This window comes from Sorex araneus, chromosome 1 (assembly GCF_027595985.1).
Source record: "Sorex araneus isolate mSorAra2 chromosome 1, mSorAra2.pri, whole genome shotgun sequence".
Classification (NCBI taxonomy): domain Eukaryota; kingdom Metazoa; phylum Chordata; class Mammalia; order Eulipotyphla; family Soricidae; genus Sorex; species Sorex araneus.
This window is the reverse complement of record NC_073302.1, coordinates 347,841,825-347,862,180: the sequence shown is the minus strand read 5'-3', so window position 1 is coordinate 347,862,180 and position 20,356 is coordinate 347,841,825. Positions and strand designations below refer to the sequence as shown.

The 20,356-nt window shown below is 44.6% G+C and overlaps 1 protein-coding gene across 5 annotated transcripts in view; it reads left to right on the top strand.

Moving 5' to 3' along the window:
* The window catches only part of NT5C3A (5'-nucleotidase, cytosolic IIIA), a 54,381-nt gene that overhangs the window by 10,076 nt on the left and 23,949 nt on the right, over positions 1–20,356 (top strand). Inside the window, exon 2 of one of the 5 annotated variants that reach the window (XM_055143673.1) lies at positions 17,937–18,199. The exons of the other annotated variants lie outside the window; for them this stretch is intronic. The gene's annotated coding sequence lies outside the window, so the exon portion shown is untranslated. The remainder of the gene's footprint in view (positions 1–17,936; positions 18,200–20,356) is intronic. 5 annotated transcript variants of the gene reach the window in all.

Below are 20,356 nucleotides of genomic sequence, written 5' to 3'. Positions count from 1 at the left end.
CACTTCTACATTATTTATGGCCAGTCAGTAAAAAGAAAAATCCAAGAGTCGTAAAGAGCAAGCTGGACCACACTGGTATTGATGATTGAAAAGGGGGTTTGAGAGCAGCTGGGACTCAGGCAATGTGGTGCGGCCAGTTCACTTTGTACTTACTAAGTTTGAATCGCCCCAATGAGGAGCAGCCGAAATGTCCACATCAGTAGGGTGCTTACCAAAGCACTTGGTGGCTGTGACTCCACGTATCGGCGGATTCAGGTACAAGGTCTGTTCCTTGCAACTCAAGATAGGGCTGGAGCTCAGTCAGGATTGGGAACAGTACCTGCCCACACGTGCTCTGGACAGTAGGCGGACAGCTGGATATGATTGCCGCAGGCTCAGAGCAAGAGGAACGGGGGACCGAGGGGATGCTGATCTCTTTGGGTGGCTGGCCGAGAAGGCAGCTGTCAGGGGCAGGTGGCAGCCGGTATTTCTAAAAGTAGGGGCGAGATTGGCAGCGCCTGTCTTGAGAGGTCACGGGCAGCTTCCCGGGGAACCCAGAGGCAGCCCCGGAGGTGACAGACCTGCACGTGGCACCTTTGGGTTCGTATTTGAATGATTGGAACATGGAGAGAGGGGCAGTAGAGCGGTGAAAAGCAAGCAGTGGGAGAAGAAGGAATGAAGTCGGTAGGCAGACACCTTTAAACTTTAAATAAAATTCATGGGCTTGGGGGGCGTCACATCCTGCTGTGCTCAGGGCTGCTTGAGCCAGACTGTTCTGTGCCAGCCGGCGATGCTGGGCCACCAGAGGCCCCCAAGCCCACAGGCTTGTCCAGCCCTTTCAGCCCTGCAAGTGCCTTGTCAAAGGAATATGGAACATCCCATCTTCTTTTATTTTTTTCTTTTTGGGTCACGCCTGGCGATGCTCAGGGGTTACTCCTGGCTCTGCACTCAGGAATTACTCCTGGCAGTGCTCAGGGGACCATAAAGGATGCTGAGAATCGAACCTGGGTCAGCTGCGTGCAAGGCAAGAGCCCTACCGCTGTGCTGACACTCCAACTTCCCCCACACCCCATCTTCTGAAGAAGCATATTACCTTCTTAAAGCATGTTTCTGCACATCCTGGTTTACATTATGGAGTATTAGTTTCAGCCGTACATTAACTACCTTTTGCAACCTCATTCTGTTTCTGGTTTTGCTTTTTGGCTTTGGGGACACACCTGGCAGTGCTCAGGGCTGACTCCCGACTCTGTGCTCAGAGGTCACTCCTAGTGTGCTCAGGGGATCCTATGGGATGCTGGGCTTGACCCCGAATCAGCTGTGTGCAAGGCAAGCACCCTAGCTGCTGTACTCTCTCTCCAGCCTCTTAATTCTATTTTATTTTTATTTAATTTTGTTTTAGCAGTCTAAAAAGCACTGATGCATTTTGATGGGGTGTGGGACTCATTCTGTATTTCAGCTGCCCTGCTTTTCCCTGTCAGGGCCTCTCTTTGCATTTCTCTGCCAACTGATTTCCTGACCTCTCCTGCACCACCCAAGTATAGTCTCGTTCTATTCTTACAAACAGATGGTTTATTTCTCTAATAAAAAACAAGATTTTAGAGAGGATGACATAATTTTGTCTCATTCAGTTTTCATATCTTTATTTAGTTCTCCTGAAGTGTCTGTCAAATGAAACATTTTATCCAGTGAATTTCATTGCACAGCCAGAACAAGTGTGCTGTCTTCATGTGATCCCTGAAGAGCAGCATGCAGGGAAGGGTTGTTGGACAGCAAGACCGAGGAGATGGAGGGGCCAGAGTAGTAGCACAGGGGAGAATGCTCACCTCAAACTTGGCCCACCAGGTTTATTCTGCGCCATCCCCTCTGTTTCCCCCAGCCGGTCAGGAGTGATCCCTGAGCACAGAGCCAGGAGTACTGGAAAAATGGGGGATCTGGGTGGAGGAGGCCCAGTCCCGATCCGAGCAGGTTTGGAGATCTCAGCCCCGGGTCCCGCACACCTGAGTTCCTCTGCCAGTCCCTTCATGTGTGAGTCTCATCCAAACGTGTGGAAAGTGGCCTTGAGCTTGGCTGTGGCTGGGCTCCAGAGCTCTTCAGTTGCCGGGGCTCTGCTCAGGGCAGGGAAGGATACTCAATCCACCCCATCTGATGGGCCCTGGTGAAAACAGCCAAGCGAGGGGCAAGAGACTGCGTCACCTCTTCCAACTAGTTAAAATTGTTATTTCTGATCCATGTTTATTTCAGCCATTTATGACTTCCTTGTGAACTTCTGCTGTTACTTCCTCAAACACAACTGGATCTGGACTTTAATGTTTCCATTGTGGAGATAAACCTCCAACAAAAACTCATCCCTGAAGCACATATTTAGTGACTTACGTGAGTGACTTCTCAACAACAGTGTGGGGCGGGGTGAGGGGGGGGGCGAGCGACACTTCCTTCTATTTTAGGATGGTGTCACATGTTCTCTGGTTGCTGGACCAGAGTGGGAAGCCCGCAGTAGTCTATGTTTAGAAAATAGAGGCGGAGCCACTAAGTGGATGCTTTAGGGGCCCATCCCTACCCGCCACGCTTTCCACTTTAATTTATGTCAGTACATGAATTGAGAATCTTTAGGACCAGTGTTGAGTTCTTTGTTTTGATTTTTGGGTTTTGGGTCACCCACCCGATGATGTTCAGGGCTTACTCCTCGCCCTGCTCTCCAGAGTCCCTCCGGCAGTGGTCTGGGGGCCACATGTAGTGCCAGGGGTAGAACTTGGGCTGGCCTCATGCAAGGCAGGTGCCCTACCAGCTGTAATGTCTTTCAGCACCCAATGTTGAATTCTTTTTTGTTTTGTTTTGTTTGGGGGTTGTACTCAGGAATCACTCCTGGCATTGCTCTGGGGATCCTGTGGGATGCCGAGGATTGAACCTGGGTCGGCTGCTTGCAAGGCAAGTGCCTTACCCGCCGGACTATCTGACTCCCAGTGTTTAATTCTTGATGTGTTTATTGAAGCATATTTCTTGAACCCTGGTGATATTTCCTTGTGACTTCTCAGTTTAGCAGCTGATACAACTGTCTTGCATTGCTGTTATATGTATTTTTTAAGGGTTTGGATTGGTACATATTCCTTTGCCTTATTATTTATATTGTTGTTGTTGTTGTTTTTGCATCACACCCGGCAGTGCTCAGAGGACCATACGGGATGCTGGGGGTTGAACACGGGTCAGCCACATGCCAGACAAATGCCTGATCTGCTCTTCTATCGCTCTGGCCCTCTTTGCCTTTTTCAATTAGTTGTGCTTGGTTAAGAGAAGCAGGCTCCAATAACCAGTGCTTGTTTCACTTTTATGAAACAAGAAGTTTAGAGGCAGTTGCCGGGTTTAAGGCCACAAGACTATCAAGGCAGACCTTTTTGAAATTTCTTTGGCCTTTTCATGGTCACGAGGTAACTGGCAGATTCTGGTCAGCTTGCCCATCACTGGGCAGCAGAAAGGATAGAGTGAAGGATATCTCATTTAATTCAGTAAGGCCGAATCTCCTGCTCCCTGCCGCTGGCTGGTCCACACCCTGCATAATAGGTTGTAGCCAACACATGGTGACTTTGATCTCTCTCTACCCTAGAACAGAGACTTAGTCACTCACCCCTGACTTGTTCATACCCTAAGATTCTTGAGGCATAGTCTAGGGCCTTTGTATGTGCTAATGAGATTTAGAAGGTAGTCTCCTAAATTATGACTCAAGCTTGGTTGAAAGCTAGATGCCTAGCAATGCTTCCAGAATGTATAAATATGAATGAGGTGTGTGTGTGTGAGAGAAGAGAAGAGAAGAGAAGAGAAGAGAAGAGAAGAGAAGAGAAGAGAAGAGAAGAGAAGAGAAGAGAAGAGAAGAGGAGGGGAGGGGAGGGGAGGGGAGGGGAGGGGAGGGGAGGGGAGGGGAGGGGAGGGGAGGGGAGGGGAGGGGAGGGGAGGGTCATCACAAGCCCAGGTGGAATTCCAAAGCAATGGGAAGTGCCATGGGGATATTGCTTGGCTGATAGGGTTGTAGAATGTTTGCTGGATATGGTGGTGAAGCAATCATCATCGGTCCAGTTTGACTGAAAGAGACTAGGTAAAGAAAATACATGAGACTCCTCACATTGGCAATAATAAAATGTTTGATGGATATAGTGGTGGAACAGTTGTGATTGTTCCAGTTTGATTAAAATGTATTGTAAAATAGGGAAATAATTAAGCTCCTAATATTGGCAAGGATGATATCTAAGATCACTTGAACTCCCAGATTTGCAAGTGTGGAAATGTACTAGGCATGTAACTTTGTCCTTTTAAATGAAAGTGGTGACATTTCCTGTGTATTATCCCATGCAACAAGTTGACCACATTGTCAACTTTATTTATTTATTTATTTTTAAGTAAATAGATTTTATTCAGAGGTTTCTGAGGGAAGGAGGAAGGGATAAGTGGGAGAGAGAAGAGTAAGAATAACACGCTCAAGAGAGAACATGGGCTTCTCCAAGGGTGGAGAGCTCTACACACATCCTAGCACTAGACACAAAAGCATGAGAGTACACATCTCAAGAGGGGAGGTGCGCGCGACACATGTGCTTGGGCGACACATGTGCTCAGCCACATGGGCGCAAGCAGCATGTGGGCTCAGGCAGCATATGTGCCCACACTGTCAACTTTAATAAAAAAAAAAAAAAAAAACCTCTTGGTGAGTTATTTTTATGTTGGCTAGAATACTTCCTGAAACAGTTTTACCCATTTTTCCAGTATTCCTTTATCCAGTTGTTACTTTTTTGGGGCTGGAATGATAGCACAGCCGGTAGGGCCTTTGCCTTGCACGTGCTGACCCGGGTTCGATTCCCAGCATCCCATGTGGTCCCCTGAGCACCGCCAGGGGTAATTCCTGAGTGCAGAGCCAGGAGTGACCCCTGTGCATCACCAGGTGTGACCTAAAAAGCAGAAGAAAAAAAAAAAAGAAACAGTTGTTACTTTTTCTAGCCAAAAGTTATTTTATCAGTAATCTCCGAAGTGCTGACTTTAGTGGGACATAACTAATAGATAGACAAACCTTATTCTATGAAGTACACTTTACCCTTGAACAACAGGGTTTTTTTGGCTTCTTTCTCAGAATACGGGCTGTAAACACCTTTTGCTTCCCATTGGTTTTAAAACTGCCTTGTCTTTTTTCTCTAGCATACTTGATTGTGAGAATAGAGCATGTATCACGCACAGAGTGTGGTTCCTAGATGCGATGCTTTGGTTGGGCTGCTGGGCCTGGGGTGCAGAGGCAGCTCCGTGCCCAGCCAGTGTGGATGGGATGTCCTCGAATCCAGCGCCTCTGCCCAGCACACCGCGGAGTGCCCAGTCTGCAGGACCTAAATCAAGCACTGGTGGGCATCCCCATCCCTGAAGGTGTGAGCCCAGAGGTAGCACAGTGATCTGTGCCTGAGCACCGATGCCCTCGGGCCAGCACATGTATGAGCACTGATGCCCGTGTCAGCTGGTCCATGTATAAGCGCCGACACTCAGGGACCTGGTCTGAGCACGAGTACCAATGTGTGAGCTCAGCCTGTAAATGAACATCAACGTGTTATAACAGACAGTGCATGAGCACTGATGAATGAGCCCAGACAGGGCATGAGCACTGATGAGTCAGCCCTGGCTATGCATAGCACTTGGATATGCACGATCACTGAGAAGTGAGCCCAGGGTATGCACGAGCATTGAGAAGTGAGCCCAGGGTATGCACGAGCACTGACAAGTGAGCCCAGGCTATGCATGAGCCTTCTATTTTTCATAGCATATTGGTTATGCCCTATAATCTACGGGAAATCATTTCTAAATCTTTATCTTTTGTTTACTGTTAAATCCTTCACATACAACATTAGTTGTTAAATTGAGAACAATATGAAGAATCTTAAATCCTATTTTAATACTCTGCTTCTAGAATCTGCACTTGAGTTTTGTTTCCTGAGGTATTTGCTAGTTTGTGCGCTCCCTTTAGAACTGTAGAGGATGGGTGCAGTTCCCCTTTGCCGCCGGTAGGTGGCAGACGAGCCGTGCACTTGCCGCAGCCCTTCTCAAGTTACTTGTCCTGTTTGTGTATTTTTATGTTTATTTTCTCAGTGTTGCTAAAACCTTGAGAGGAGCAAAATATTCCATTCCAGAATATGCCACTTGGGCATGTGGATTGTGAATTCTTTTGTGCTGAGGAAGTCAAGATCCAACCAACTCAGGGAAAAGCTTTCTAATTTTCTGTCAATTGCTTACAAGAATGTAGAAAGGAAACCTACAATACCAACATGCCGGATTGGGTAGGATATACCCAGAAACCAACCAGTCTCGACTAACGGAAACATTCGCACAGGTGGCTTGACTTGCATCAACAGCTCAGTAAACCCTCAGACAAGGACTTAATGTCCCCATGGTGAGATCCAACACTTTCCACAAATTTTCTTTTACTGAGATATTCTTTTAATTTAATTTTATTTTTATAAAGTTGTTTGGACTGGAGCGATAGCACAGTGGGTAGGGCGTTTGCTTTGCACGCAGCCTACCTGGGTTCGATTCCTCCACCCCTCTCAGAGATCCCGGCAAGCTACCGAGAGTATCTCGCCCACACGGCAGAGCCTGGGAAGCTCCCCATGGCGTATCTGATATGCCAAACATAGTAACAAGTCTCACAATGGAGACGTTACTGGTGCCCGCTCGAGCAAATAGATGAGCAACGGGATGACAGTGATAACAGTGATACAGTGATAAAGTTGTTTACAGTATTTCATTACACTTAATATTCAGATACCAATCCTAACACTATTGCACCTTCCCACCACCATATTTCAAATGTTTCCACTCCAAATCCCAAAACATGCCCTCCGAAGCAGAACCAAAATCATTAATTTTGTAGTGCTTATTATGAGTAATCCACTACACTCCAATAAAGTTTCCTTAGGGGAAAGTGCATGAATATTGTTGTGTTCCATCCTGGCCCACTAAGCCCTGGTGTAAGAGACTACTAACATGCTTGTTGAAGCCAGTCAGGTGTTGTGAGCCGCTCTCCGTACAGCAGTGCTGCGGAGTATGAGAGGTCAGATGTGGCCAATGCGGCCGCGCGCCAGTATTCTAAAATTTAGAATACTTGACTGAAGTATTTTTTCGATTGTTCCACTAGCCATTTAGTGGTAACAAGAAATATGAAATAAGTTATTGTGGGACTGCTTGGGGGGTAGTCTTGAGGGGTGGTTGGGAAAATGGAGGCAGTGGGAGGGGAAGGAGACAGTGGTGGCTGGATTGATGCCTTTATCAAAACATTATGAACAGCTTTGTAAAACATGAAAGAGTGTCCTCATTCATCACTCTTTAAATAAAGAGTGTGTGTATGTGTGTGTGTGTGTGTGTATGTGTGTGTGTGTGTGTGTGTGTGTGTGTGTGTGTGTGTGTGTGTGTGTGTGTGTGTGTGTGTGTGTTGGGGACGGGTGGCAAGACTGTAGGAAGGGGCTCTGGCTAGAACCAGAGCTATCAGCAGGGGTGAGTTTTATCTGAGAGACCATCTATATGTTTGTTCACCGCTTGCTCTTCTAGTTTTCCTGTGAATTGCCTTCCCCCAGCAGTGCCTCACTCCCTCTGGGGGTTTTATCTTTGTGGGAGTTCGGCACAGAGGAAACTGAATTTGTTTTTCACTGGAGAGGAAGGCATGTCTCAGTTAAGAACCTAGAACAGATAGAGGGAAATTCTTTTCCTTGCCTTCCAAACCAGTAATCTTTAAACTTTATACCAAGTATAATTGTCTTCTGATATTATCAAGGTCAGTGCTGTTTGTCTCTCTTTATTTTTAAACCTAGTTTTTTTTTTAATCTTAATATTCAAGTTGTTTTCAGATTACCATGTTGTTTAGCGGTTGATTAGAGAATTGCTTAATTTGTTGGGCAAGTTCCTGCATATTAGTGGGTGGAACTCAACAGTCACATTTTAACATGCTGTGGCTTCCTGTGAGAGCCTCGTGTCCCCATTCTTGTCTCGTCTGGAACTATGCCCTGGGCCAGCCCTGGCCTTGCATGAGCTCAGCTCTCCAGCCAGGGCCTGGGTGCAGAACGCTGTCGTCAGAGCATCTCCTGTCCTCCCTTCATTTCTCTGTCTCAGCGAGCTGCTCGGTCAAATCTGATGACAGGAGTATTTTAGAAGCATGGCAGTAGAGAGGAGCATTCCAAGAAGGGCAGAAACGAGGGCCAGGGGGACTGGGCACAGTTGGAAGCTCGCCTTGAGTATAAAGCTTATCAGATCCATCATTACTTCAATGTCTTTTCGGTTTCTCCTTGTGATAGTAAACCCATTGTTCTTTGCCCAGTTTCCTTTTAGACTTGGTGTTTTTCTATAATTAAAGTAATGCATTTAAAAAGGATACTTAAATGGTGCCCTGTTTCAGCTCTCCAACTTGGGAAAAAGCGAGAAAGCCAGTTTTTTATGGTTCTTATTTTTGTGGGGAGAGCGGAGGGAAGTTGGGCCGCACCCGGCCGTGCTCACGCCTTGGACCTGGCTCTGTGCACAGTGCTCACTCCTGACAGTGCTCGGGGACCATATGTGGTGCCAGGGATCAGCCTAAGGCAGGCTACATGCAAGACAAGCATGTCAGATAGGTCTTTAAAATTCAAAGCATTGAGGTGGGGTAGCATCCAGTGTTATGGTAGATTTGGGCTGGTTGGGGCCACACCCCGCAGTTCTAGGGCTGACTCCGGGCCATGCTTGGGGACTGCCAGGGATTGAACCTGGTTCGGCCTCATTCATGCAGGGCAAGTGCCTTCCTGCTGTACTGTCACTCCAGCTACTGAATTTTTAATGGAGCCTAACAGAGCTTGCCTCCTGGGTGCCCGCCTGGTGCACTGTTGATGGTTAAACTGAAAGGGCTGCCTTGGAGACCCGGCACCTGCCTCTGACATTTAGTTTCTATGGTTCAGTTTCCCTAAAATCACATGAGAGGCCTGGATTGGTACATGGAATAACACTTCTATAAGCACTCACTTTTGTTGTTTTTATCTTGTTATTTTGGGGTTTTGTTGTTGTTTGGTTTGTGTGTGTTTGTGTGTTTCACTTGCTTTGGTCCCTTTCTGAGGCCTCTAATATATTAGTACTTACCAGTCTGTACCAATAAATACAAATCATGTATTCCACTTTAGCTTTCAAAAAATAAACTTCAGAAAACAGCTCATGAGGTCTCCTTGTACAGATTCCCAGTCCTAGGACCCAGCTTTTTAAAACTCCATTTCTGTAGGCAAAGGGATATCCGTGGTATCCTTTCAGTACCTTTTCATAAGAAAAGAGACATTGAGAAATATATATATATATATACACATATATATATATATATATAGAGAGAGAGAGAGAGAGGGAGGGAGGGAGGGAGGGAGGGAGGGAGGGAGGGAGGGAGAAAGAGGGAGAGAGAAGAAAATTCTCTGCCATGGGAGGGACACTGGTGGTGGGACATGCACAGTGGCGAATGGAGGGGTGTTGGGTGTTGGAACACTGTGGGACTGAAACTCAATCATGAACAAGTTTGTAACTGTGTCTCTTAGTGATTCGATAAAATAGTAATAATAAATTCACTTCCTTCATGTAAAAATAAAGCTCCATTTCCCTCTTTTTTCTTATGTCATTCATACTGCTGATATAAAAGTATATCTAGATATGCAAAAGGAATCTATGTACTATCTCATCATCTAAGAAAACCTCATGTGAACCCAGGTATGCGGGACCCATGACTGAGATCTCCAACCCTTCTCAGATCGGGACTGGCCCTTCCCCCCCACCTGCGCCATGTAACCTCATCAACGGCCAAGATCCAGAGACTATAAAACAAAGCTCCTGGAAGAGAGCGATGCAGTATTTCCTGGAGTGCATGGCCGCAAATGCAGCTGCATGACCTCTTACACTCTAGCCCACTGACGTACCTAAGGTAGCACACGTTTGGTTTTAACATACTTGCTTGTTTCTCTTATATACGGGCTTAAATGGCTCCAGAATGAAATACAACAACCTTCACACATTTCACTCTTATTGTGGTGGGGAGATGCTTGCTGGTGGGGTGGGTGTTTGAATATTATCTGTAATGAACTACTGTGAACTACTTTTTGAAAATAAAATAGGGCCTTGCATGTGGCTACGGTGGGTTCGATCCCCAGTATCCCAGATGGTCCCATGAGTTCAACAGGAGTGATTTTGGAGCACAGAGCAAGGAGTAACCCCTAAACATCACTGGATATGGCTGGGTATGACCTCATAACCTAGAAATAAATAAATGATGGATGGGTGACTATTCCTGAACCTGTGCACATGTCCCAGTTTGTCTGCTCAGGTGGAATTGAAGAGTCACATGTCGGGCACAGATCTAAGGATTTGATGGGGGTGGGTAGGACATCCAGAAAGGCTTATGGCTTACTCCTGTTTCTGAGCCTTGGGATATTCCTGGTGAGGCTTGAGAGACCACATTTGGTGCTGAGGGTTGAACCTTGGTCAGCTGGTTGCAGGGCATGCCCCGTGACCTGTGTCCTGTCCCTAAGGCCCCGAGATCTGAGGTTTTTGAATATGCTCCCAGGTTACCCTCTGAAAGGGTCACACCAGTTTATATTCTCATGGCCAATATATTCAGCACCTGATCCCTCCTTTCCTGGGGATAGGGATTATAGTTTTTTCACATCATTTGCCAAATGATTTGTTGTTGTTCTGTTTTACTTTGCATGGATGGGGTAAGGGTGGACATTAAACCCATGGTTTCACACGTGCATGGCAAATGCTTGAGTTACCTTTTAAGTATTTTTTTACTTTTAAAGTTGTACTTTGAAAAATAGCCGGCTTGGGGCTGGAGCGATAGCACAGCAGGTAGGGCGTTTGCCTTGCCAACCTGGGTTTGATTCCCAGCATCCCATATGGTCTCCTGAGCACCACCAGGAGCAATTCCTGAATGCAGAGCCAGGAGTAACCCCTGTATATCCCCAAAAAGCAAAAACAAAAAAAAACAAAGAAGAAAAATAGCCAACTCTGATCGGACAAGGGTTCAAATGGTGATGCAAGACCCTCAGTGGACAGCCAGCACTGCTGCCCCATGGACACTGCCAGTGTAGCCACAGTGGCCCCAAGAACCTTAGGTCCACACTGCTGCCCAGGCCAGACATTTCAGGGGAGGCTTTGGGGCCCCAAGGCCCCGTGAGGGAGACTCCTTAAAAGAATAACTGGCAGTTTTGGAGTTGTTTTGTTTTGTCTTTTTTTCCCCTGAATCATCTATTTTTCTCAGTTTACAAGGGCTCTTTATAAATTGATTTGAACAAGGAGAGTATGTGAGAAGTCTTGTTTTTCCAGCTCCTTTGGTTTTAGTTTCATTTCTTTGCAATCCAAAGGTGATCCTTTTCCCACTTGGAAGTAGCTCTAGGCCTGTGTGTCACTCTTCAGACATCATTCTGGACTTCCTGGCACATGACTCTGGGCTAACACATTAGGACCTCATTCCATCTCCAGTGTGGGAGAATGGGGCATATTGTTCAGGTGGGCTGTGGATCTTCACCTGGCTTACCTGCCCAGGCAGAGAATGAGGAAGGCCAGTACTGGAAAAATGGTACGGTATGATTTTGCCCTAGTGGTGAATTCCATTTGCCCTTCATGAGCATGACGTAACATCTTGTGTCCATTTCTTCCAAAGATGTAGCTGTGGTCTTCATACTTTCACTCTCTTATCTTTTGGAACATGTAACTTAAAAATTAGTCTGCCTTTGGGTATTAACTTAATATGAATTATAGAAAAATTAGAAAATACCAGAGTTTGAAGAAGAAAATACGAATCATCAGTGATCCTGTCATTGCTCCATGATGACTGTTAATTGGCTCCTGGCATAGCTCTGATTATGTCATACTAGATGATTGTTTGTGCTATTAAATTTAGCTGCTGGTTTATTATTTGTGTCTCTGTATTTCTGTGTGAAGGTAGGTATATTTTCTTGTTTGTGTGCTACTTTCAACAGACTTTAATCTCAGGGTTTTATATTTGTTCATTTCATAAACAGAATTGCATAGTTTAACTTCCTTATAGCTTTGCTGTGGGGCCACACCTGGCGATGCTCAGGGCTTACTCCTGACTCTGTACTCAGGGATCATTCCTGGCTGTGCTCAGGGAACCATACAGGGTTCCTGGGATCGAACACAGGTCGGCCATGTGCAAGGCAAATGCCCTGCTCGCTGCACTAAGTCTCCAGCCCCTAGCTTCTTTCTATCTGTGTTTTAAACAGTTTATCTAACATGAGACATCTGTCCTTTACGAGGACAGATGGATAAATTTACCAGTATAAAATGTTACCATGAAACTTTTCTGAAGTCCATTCTCTAATAATGTCATTTTAATAAGTTCTTCCTGATAAGCAATCTTCAGTCCATTACTGAAGATTATATGTGTTACCAAATTTTTCTAAGGGTAAATTAAATACTTTGGCACAAGGAAATTTGAAAGGGCTTTATTTTGTGGTTTATTATATTTTTGTATTTTAAAATTCAAGTTATACCAATTGATCTTCCATATAATCTCAAATAATTATCTGTTATAAGTTATTAGTTTATAAATTTGGATCTCTTTCCAAAGAAATTTCTTCATTATTTCTCTACCATTTTTTATCACTAGTTTTATACAGCAAAAAGAGGGTTAGTAAGTTTAGTCCTTTTTCTCTGCATTTAAATTTAATAGTTGCAGTATACCAATAGTTGCAGTAGAATAAAAGCTTAAATTGATAAATAATCCTTTTTGGAAGTGCTCAGGGCTTCCTCCTAGCTCTGTGCTCAGAAATCACTCCTTGGTGGTATTCGGGGGACCATATGTGATGCTGGGGAATGAACAAGATCAGCCATGTGCAAAGCAAGTGTCTCAATTACTGCATTCATTAGCCCAAGTTTCCATCTTAAGTATCTTGAGGTATTAGAACGGGGAGGATTTGACAGAAAAGCTAGAAATGACTCCGGCAATGATGCTGCCTTCCAATCCAGTTTTCTTGAACTTGACTCATTGCGAAGTAAGCAATTTCCTTTAAATGATTTTGAACTACAAAATTTATTACTTTTTAAATACAAAGGATCAAGACTGTTCAAGAACTTAATATGAGTTCCTGAAAATTAAGTTAGTCAGAACTAGATTTTCACATAGTTTTTAAGAATGAGCAATTACAACCATTTCTAACACCTTGTTATAACCTTTTCTGGAATAGTCATTGTGTTGAGATTATTGATATTTGCACTATCACTATCACTATCATCCCATTGATCGTCGATTTGCTCGAGCGGGCCCAGTAACATCTCAGTTCGTCCTAGCCTTGAGATTTTAGAAGCCTCTTTTTACTCGCCTTCCCAACAGTGCCACATTAGAGTCTCTTTCAGGGTCAGGAGAATGAGACCATCATTGTTACTGTATTTGGCATATGAATACGCCACGGGAGCTTGCAAGGCTCTCCCATGCTGGCAGAAAGCTCTTGGTAGCTTGCCAGATTCTCCCAGAGGGAGAATTAGGCTATAAGATGTCGGGGAACTTTGTTTTATAGTCTCTGGATGTTGGCAGTTGATGGGATTACACAGTGCCAGGGGTAGTTTCTGGGTGTGGCTGCCAAGCTACTGGAAAATGGGGGATCTGGGCAGAAGAGGCCCAGTCCCGATCCGAGCAGGCTTGGAGACTCAGCCCCGGGTCCCGCACACCTGGGTTCCTCTGCCAGTTCCTTCATGTGTGAGGCTTGTCTGAGCGTGTGGAGAGGGGCCTTGAGCATGGCTGTAGCTGGGTTCCGGAGGTCTTCGGCTGCCGGGTCTCTGCTTGGGGAGGGGAGGGAGACTCAACCTGTCACACTCCAAGGGCCCCAGTGAAGACAGCCAGACGTGGGGGCAAGAGATTCTGCAATATTTGCACATTAGTAAAAATCATCTTACTATATGGATAATGCAGCAGTAAACAGAAAAAGTTTTGTGAGGGTGCACATAGATTATTGCAGCTCACCTCCTACTGAATTGTCTCATAAATGCCTTTATTGTTTTGTTTGGAATAACTTCCTTGGGTGTAAGTCAAATTCAGATTGAGTTTTAAAAATATATTCCATGGCCATGTGATAATTATTGTCAGTCAGTAATTAAACCTTAGTCAGTAATTAAACCTTAGATTATTGAGAAACGCCTATAGTTGTGACAGGTTTTATATGTGATTACAAGGGGATTTCTTTCACTGAAAGTTACTAACGTAGTACTTTTATTTCTTTCCTTATCCAAGGTTAAAGACCAAATGAGTCCATTAGTAAATTATTGAGGTTTTAATGGGTAGATGTGGTTTTCTGTGGACTTTTTTGTTTGTGTCATTGTTTGAAAATTTTGAGACGCTTTTTGATGACAAAAGAGGACATGCTAGGTTCAGCTTTTTGAGCTGACTGACCAGTGTCTGAGAAAGTGCCCGCCAGGTGCTGAGAAGAACAAATGAAGAGCCTTTTTTCCTCACTGACCAGGAGCCGGTGTCCTGTTCTGAGGGAAGGACTGCCTTCCTGGAGAGTTGACTCCTGCTGGCAACATACCAGTTTCAGGTCTGAGTTTGCCTTGGGGGTGTGGGGTGGCTTCGTTCCTATGACAGTGGGTAAAGACACTCCCGGGCAACAGTCCTGCCCTGTGCAGAGGTGACAGTGCACCGTGCTGTCAGCAGCCCACCGCCATTTGGCCCTGCCGAACCCTTCGTATCCCACCCCACACAAACCCAGACACAGACCTGAACCTGCTGCGAACAAACTCATTTGCTTTTATTCTGCGCTTCACTCCTACCCCTGTACCTTTTCTGTGGCCGTTTCAAAACATGGTTCTTATTTGTAGCCCTCCCTGAAAGTGTTGTGTGTATGCCTATTACCTAGAAACCAGGTGCAGCAATAAAAGAATGTTCCAGTTCCTGTACATGAATCATACAAGTAATGAATGACTCAGCATCTCCAGTGTTCATTCCTTATTGAATAGATAAAGAGGGAGGGACTATGACTCTTATTTTTCTTTCCTTAATGATTTTATTTTTGGTTTGGGGGTCCCACACCCCACAGTGCTCAGAGCTTACTCCTAGCTCGGTGCTCAGGAGTCTCTCCTGAGTGAGTGCCTGACCCGCCGTCCTCTTGCTCCGGCCAGGAGGTGAGATTTTTCTCAAGGTTATACAGATAAACTACGTTCGACCATATGGTGCCGGTCACTGCATGCACCTAGCCTGGAACGCACAGGGTTGGAGAGTGCTGAGAAATGGCAGCTCTTGGAATAGGAGGAAGGGCTGGTTGTGAAACAGAAAACCGTAGGGGACCAGGTGCAGTTGAGGGGGATTGAACCGGGGTCAGCTGTGCCCAAGGCAGGCGCCCTGAGCCTGAGCTCTCTCTCTGCTTCCCCTGCTGCCAAGGAGTTACTCACTTCAGCTGACATCATGTCCAGTACACTGTTTCTGTCAGTCGGTCTTTCGGGAAGAGTGAACGGCCTCACTCATTTGAGGTGTAGAGAGAAATGGAATAATGGACAATATCTAAGGAAAACAGACTCGCCCTGCAAGGGGTGGGCTAGAAGTGACACAGGATTAGTGGTTGAGGGTTTAGGGCATGTTGGTGGGGCTGAGGGTCAGTCCCATTGTTCATCAGAATCATGCAAGCTGACACTGGTACTGGAACCATTTTCCTGAACAACAACTATATGTGTGTGTGCGTGTGCGTGTGTATGTATATATGTTTGTGTGTGTGTATGTATGTGTGCATAAATTATTGATCTCACAGACTCGTACTGTTAATACTTAACAGCGGTGTGTCTGAAGCCTCTGAAGGGAAACCTGAGTTATCCTATTAGAGGAGGAATGTCAAGTGCTCAAAAGTATTTAGTATATAGAAAATGCACAGTGGGGGTTGGAGCAATAGTACACCGGGTAGGGCGTTTGCCTTGCACGCAGCCAACCTGGGTTCAATTCCCAGCATCCCATATGGTCCCCCAGGAACCACCAGGAGTAATTCCTGAGTGCATGAGCCAGGAGTAACCCCTGTGCATCTCCAGGTGTGACCCAAAAAAGCAAAAAGAAAGAAAAAAGAAAATGAACAATGAATTTTAACTATTTATGATAACCATTCTTTGGAGTAATTCAGCTTATGTGTAATATACACACATGAGCTTGGCAAGCTACCCATGGCATATTCGATATGCCAGAAACAGTAACAACGAGTCTCACAATGGAGAGGTTACCCGCTCGAGCAAATCAATGACAACGGGGATGACAGTGCTACATTACACACACACATTTAGAGAGTTTAGAGTTCCCACTATTATAAATAATTATGTGATATGTTTTCTTTCAGCCAAGCCTTTGTGTACTTCCAGTTCCCTCAGGATTGATTACTCGGCATAAAATAGGAACATGAAGGGGAAGTGTATATTTCAAATCTTTTAATAGGCCTCCAAATCAGTTGGGGAACTCTTCACTCCATCATCCTTTGTTGTTGTTTAAAATTCACCTTGAGTCATCATCAAAACAATGTATTTAAAATTCTTGACATTGCTAATGTCTTAATATATTACGGGACAGTTGTCTTATTCATTCATCCCACAGAAGGGTTTTCAAAATGTATGGCCTAGTTGCTGTGACCCTCCATTACTAGAATAAAGAAGAGTTTTCTATTAGTGGAATATTTTATTATGAATTTTCTCATTTTATTAAATGAAGAAAGCAGGATTAGAACTTCTAACATTTGATAGTCGGTGCATTTGTATAACTTAGTTTAGATAGTGATGTCTTTCCAAAAGAGAATTTTAAATTCCATGTTGTTTTTAATACTACTTAACAAATTTCATTGTTGAATATGTGAGGTTTGGAGCCAGAGAGACAGTCCAGCAGGTAGGGTACTTGCCTGGCTTGGATCCCTGGCATCCCTAGCTGGCCAGGGGTCATTCCTGTGCCGAGAGCCAGTAGTAGGCCCTAAGCACAGCCAGGTGTGACTTAAAAACGGACAAACAAACAAAAGTAAATACATGAGGTTCAGTTTTCCTTGTGGATAGAACAGAGAGGCAGATATAAAATTTCATTTACACAGAGTAGTTTAGTACCTAGATAAAGTTTCCCAGTGTTACTATTATAACTCATCTATCACGACCTGACACATGTTCTTAGGTGTTGCATTCCAGCTGCTCAGGTTGAGAGCCACATGGATTCTCTTAAAGAACACACACACACACACACACACACACACACACACACACACACACACACACACACACACATTTAGTACAGTCCCTCTACTTTTCTTTTCAGAAGAAAAGAAAAATTAAAGCTTGCAACACAGACACATTATCTACTTTCGGCACTCACATTGATTCAATAAAATTTTAAAAAAAGAAAATTATTTCAATTTTCTAATGATAAAAATTTGTTTTCGTTGCATACAGATTGCACAGCAGGTCCACTCCAGGGTGTTATTAAAATGTCTTTAGTACAGGGAAAAGTAAAGAGAAACGAAACACAGACCTCATGCCGTGCCCTGCAGCTCTGAGACTCATCGCGCTTAGATGGCTCATGGCTTCTGTATCTGAAACGAGCCAGTCTGGTGAAAGTTATTGCAAAATACACGCCACAAAATTCGCTGTTTTCATGTTGTTAGCAGTACCTCTTAGTGGCCATAAGTGTGTGTGTGTGTGTGTGTGTGAGAGAGAGAGAGAGAGAGAGAATCAGGTGCATTTAGATCACTGTGCAGCCACTAACACCATCCTTCTCCAGGACCTTTTCATCTTCTGCATTAAATTTTGTGCCCGCTGAGCAGTGGCACCCCCGTCCCCACTCGCCCCATTGCCCTGGGCAACCACAGCCTAATCTTCACTTCTTGTTGTAATGCAGCATGCACACAGCAAAGATCTCATCCCATGAGTAAGTTCCTGCAGAACCCCTTGGGGGAAGAGAGTATTTTGCATTCTAATACCAAGGTTCCTTTTCTTGGCAGCTCATAGCGCTGTGATGTGCAGGGGTACCTTCTCTTGACTGTCACATAGCTGCAGCTGCTCCTGTCGGCGGCCTGGTGACTGCCCGGCATTGCAGACCTGCCCCCAGCATAAAGAAGCCCTGTGCGGCGTGTCACGGGACTGGTTTTGCATACTGCTTGCCAGGCCTGTGGCACCGCCCTCGGGTGTACCCTGTGCTATATTAGTCCTTCTCAAACAGGAAGAATTTTCTTTTGCTCCAGCAGCTCCTCCGATTACCTTCAGGGTAAGTGTTTGTAGTTCATGTCAGCAAATGAATTTCTCTTGTTTATCTGATTCTTAAGTCGCCATCTCAGGGGACTTTCAGGCCTTTTCAGGAGACAGACTTAGGAAAGAAAGGTAAAACAGCAGCTCCAGGAGGAAATGTAAAACTTCAAGCTGTGCCTGCATCTTTGCACACTTTAGGTATGGAAAATTACATTTTAGAGGATTTAATTTTAAGAGCTTCTTGTTTGACAGCAAGAGGCGAAGCAGCAGCAGCCATCCAATAACCTCTCCTGGGGACAGAAGCACTCTGAGACCCAATTGTGTGCTCATTTAGTTGCATGTGACTCATTTTCCTGGGAGCCACTTGCTTTTCGTGTGCCTCGTTTGGGAGCTGTGTGCGGTGGTGACTAGTAACAGTGATGAATTTTTATTTTACATCTGTGAGCTAAATGCAGGGTATCACAGAGTGAAATTATGTTGGGTATCAGGAATTGGTAGAAGCTGGATTTCTGCCCCAAAGGCTTATAACAAATAGCATATTAAAAACTAAGACTCAAACTTATATATTAGTCTAGAATTCTAAAGTATTATGGCTGTTATGTTAATATAATTAATGTATTTTTACTGGATTTCCTGAAGACACGGAAGTACGAGGAGTAGATAATGCGGTAGACGCTAAGCTGTGCCTGGGTTTGCACTGGCAGTGTCGACCCTAGCCTGGCACCTCGGCTGCTCCTTACCTTCTCTGCTGTTGTAGGGCGCACTCAAGGACAGAGGGACTCCGAGTGCCTTGGTCTGTCACTTAGTTTTCACGTGCCTAAGTTGACTCATCTTGACAAATGCTGATCGATATTAGGATAGAGTGGCCAGGGGGGGATAGGTGAGTGAATTCTAAGTCTTGAGGTTGTGTATGTTTCTAAGTATTCAGATAAGGTTTTTAGGAAAATGTAAAAATGATGACAGAGGAGCCAAGTTTTACAGTTTAATGAATTTCACGTAAAGTAGCAACCCTTTGAAATCTGTCTGTCTTTCTGCCACTTTCACTTCCTGTCCCACCTTTCGCAGTTTAGTTTCATTTCAGATCTCCACTGAGAAAGTTTCATTTCCAGCTGTATTGCTTTGGCCTGATGATTAAACATCTAATTAAAATTATAATTGTGCAAATTGATTTTTGATGCTACCAATAGCCAGGTTATACTAATTTCCAATGTGGTAATCACTCTAAGAAGGTATTTTAAAAACAAACTGCCCAAGACAGGTGCAGTCACTGGAAAGGTGCAGTGAAGATGAATCCACCTGGGGTGGTTGGAAGTGGTTGTCATGTTGGGGATCCCCATCCATATTAAAGCAGTGCACGAAGTCACGCATGCCTTCCTATGTTAGCAGGGCACAGTTTGCCGTGCACATTCTCATTGCCTTATTGGTACATAGTTTCGATGTCTTTGGAGGTATCACAAGGGAAGCAGAACTACAACTTTTGGAGCCTAGTAATTAATTTATCTTCCCATAAGAGAGTCAAGAAGACTTTTCAAAAAGAACTCGATTTGCATTTAGATATTTTTAAAACCTGGATAAAGGCAATTGACTTTTTCGTCAAAATGTTCGATCCTTGATTTGTAAAGCTTTATTTTTGAAGTAAAGTTCATCATCCCACAATAAAATACTATGAGAGCAAACATTTTCAGTCCTCAGATTTGTTCTCATTAAGTGGGTTCTTGCCTTGCACTTCAGCCTTCAGCTTCTTCTTGAACAGTTACAATGAGAACCTTTGCCCTCTCCCAAAAGCACTCAAAGTAATTATTTTTCCAGTTTCCAGATGTCTCAGTTCCCATTTGAAAATTGGAGATTTAAACGTGCCTTTGAAGAGAGCTCATAGCTCAAAGATGATTTTTTTTCTGGGTTTATCCCTATCTCCTTCACTGGCAGTTTTTTTCCAAAGCACATATGTTTTCCCTTGAAGCATCTGCAGCAGATGACTGCTGGCTGCATAAGCAGAACTTTATATACCAGGTATAGGTTTACAGGCTTATTTGTTTAAAAATACTCTGCCCTCATCTTTAGGATAGTGCCAGAACGCTGACATTTATGCCGGAGTCTTCACACTGTCACAGTGATAGAGAGACCTGTGGCTGATTTTTGTATTAAAATTGCAGTCCCCCCATGTGATATTATGCAT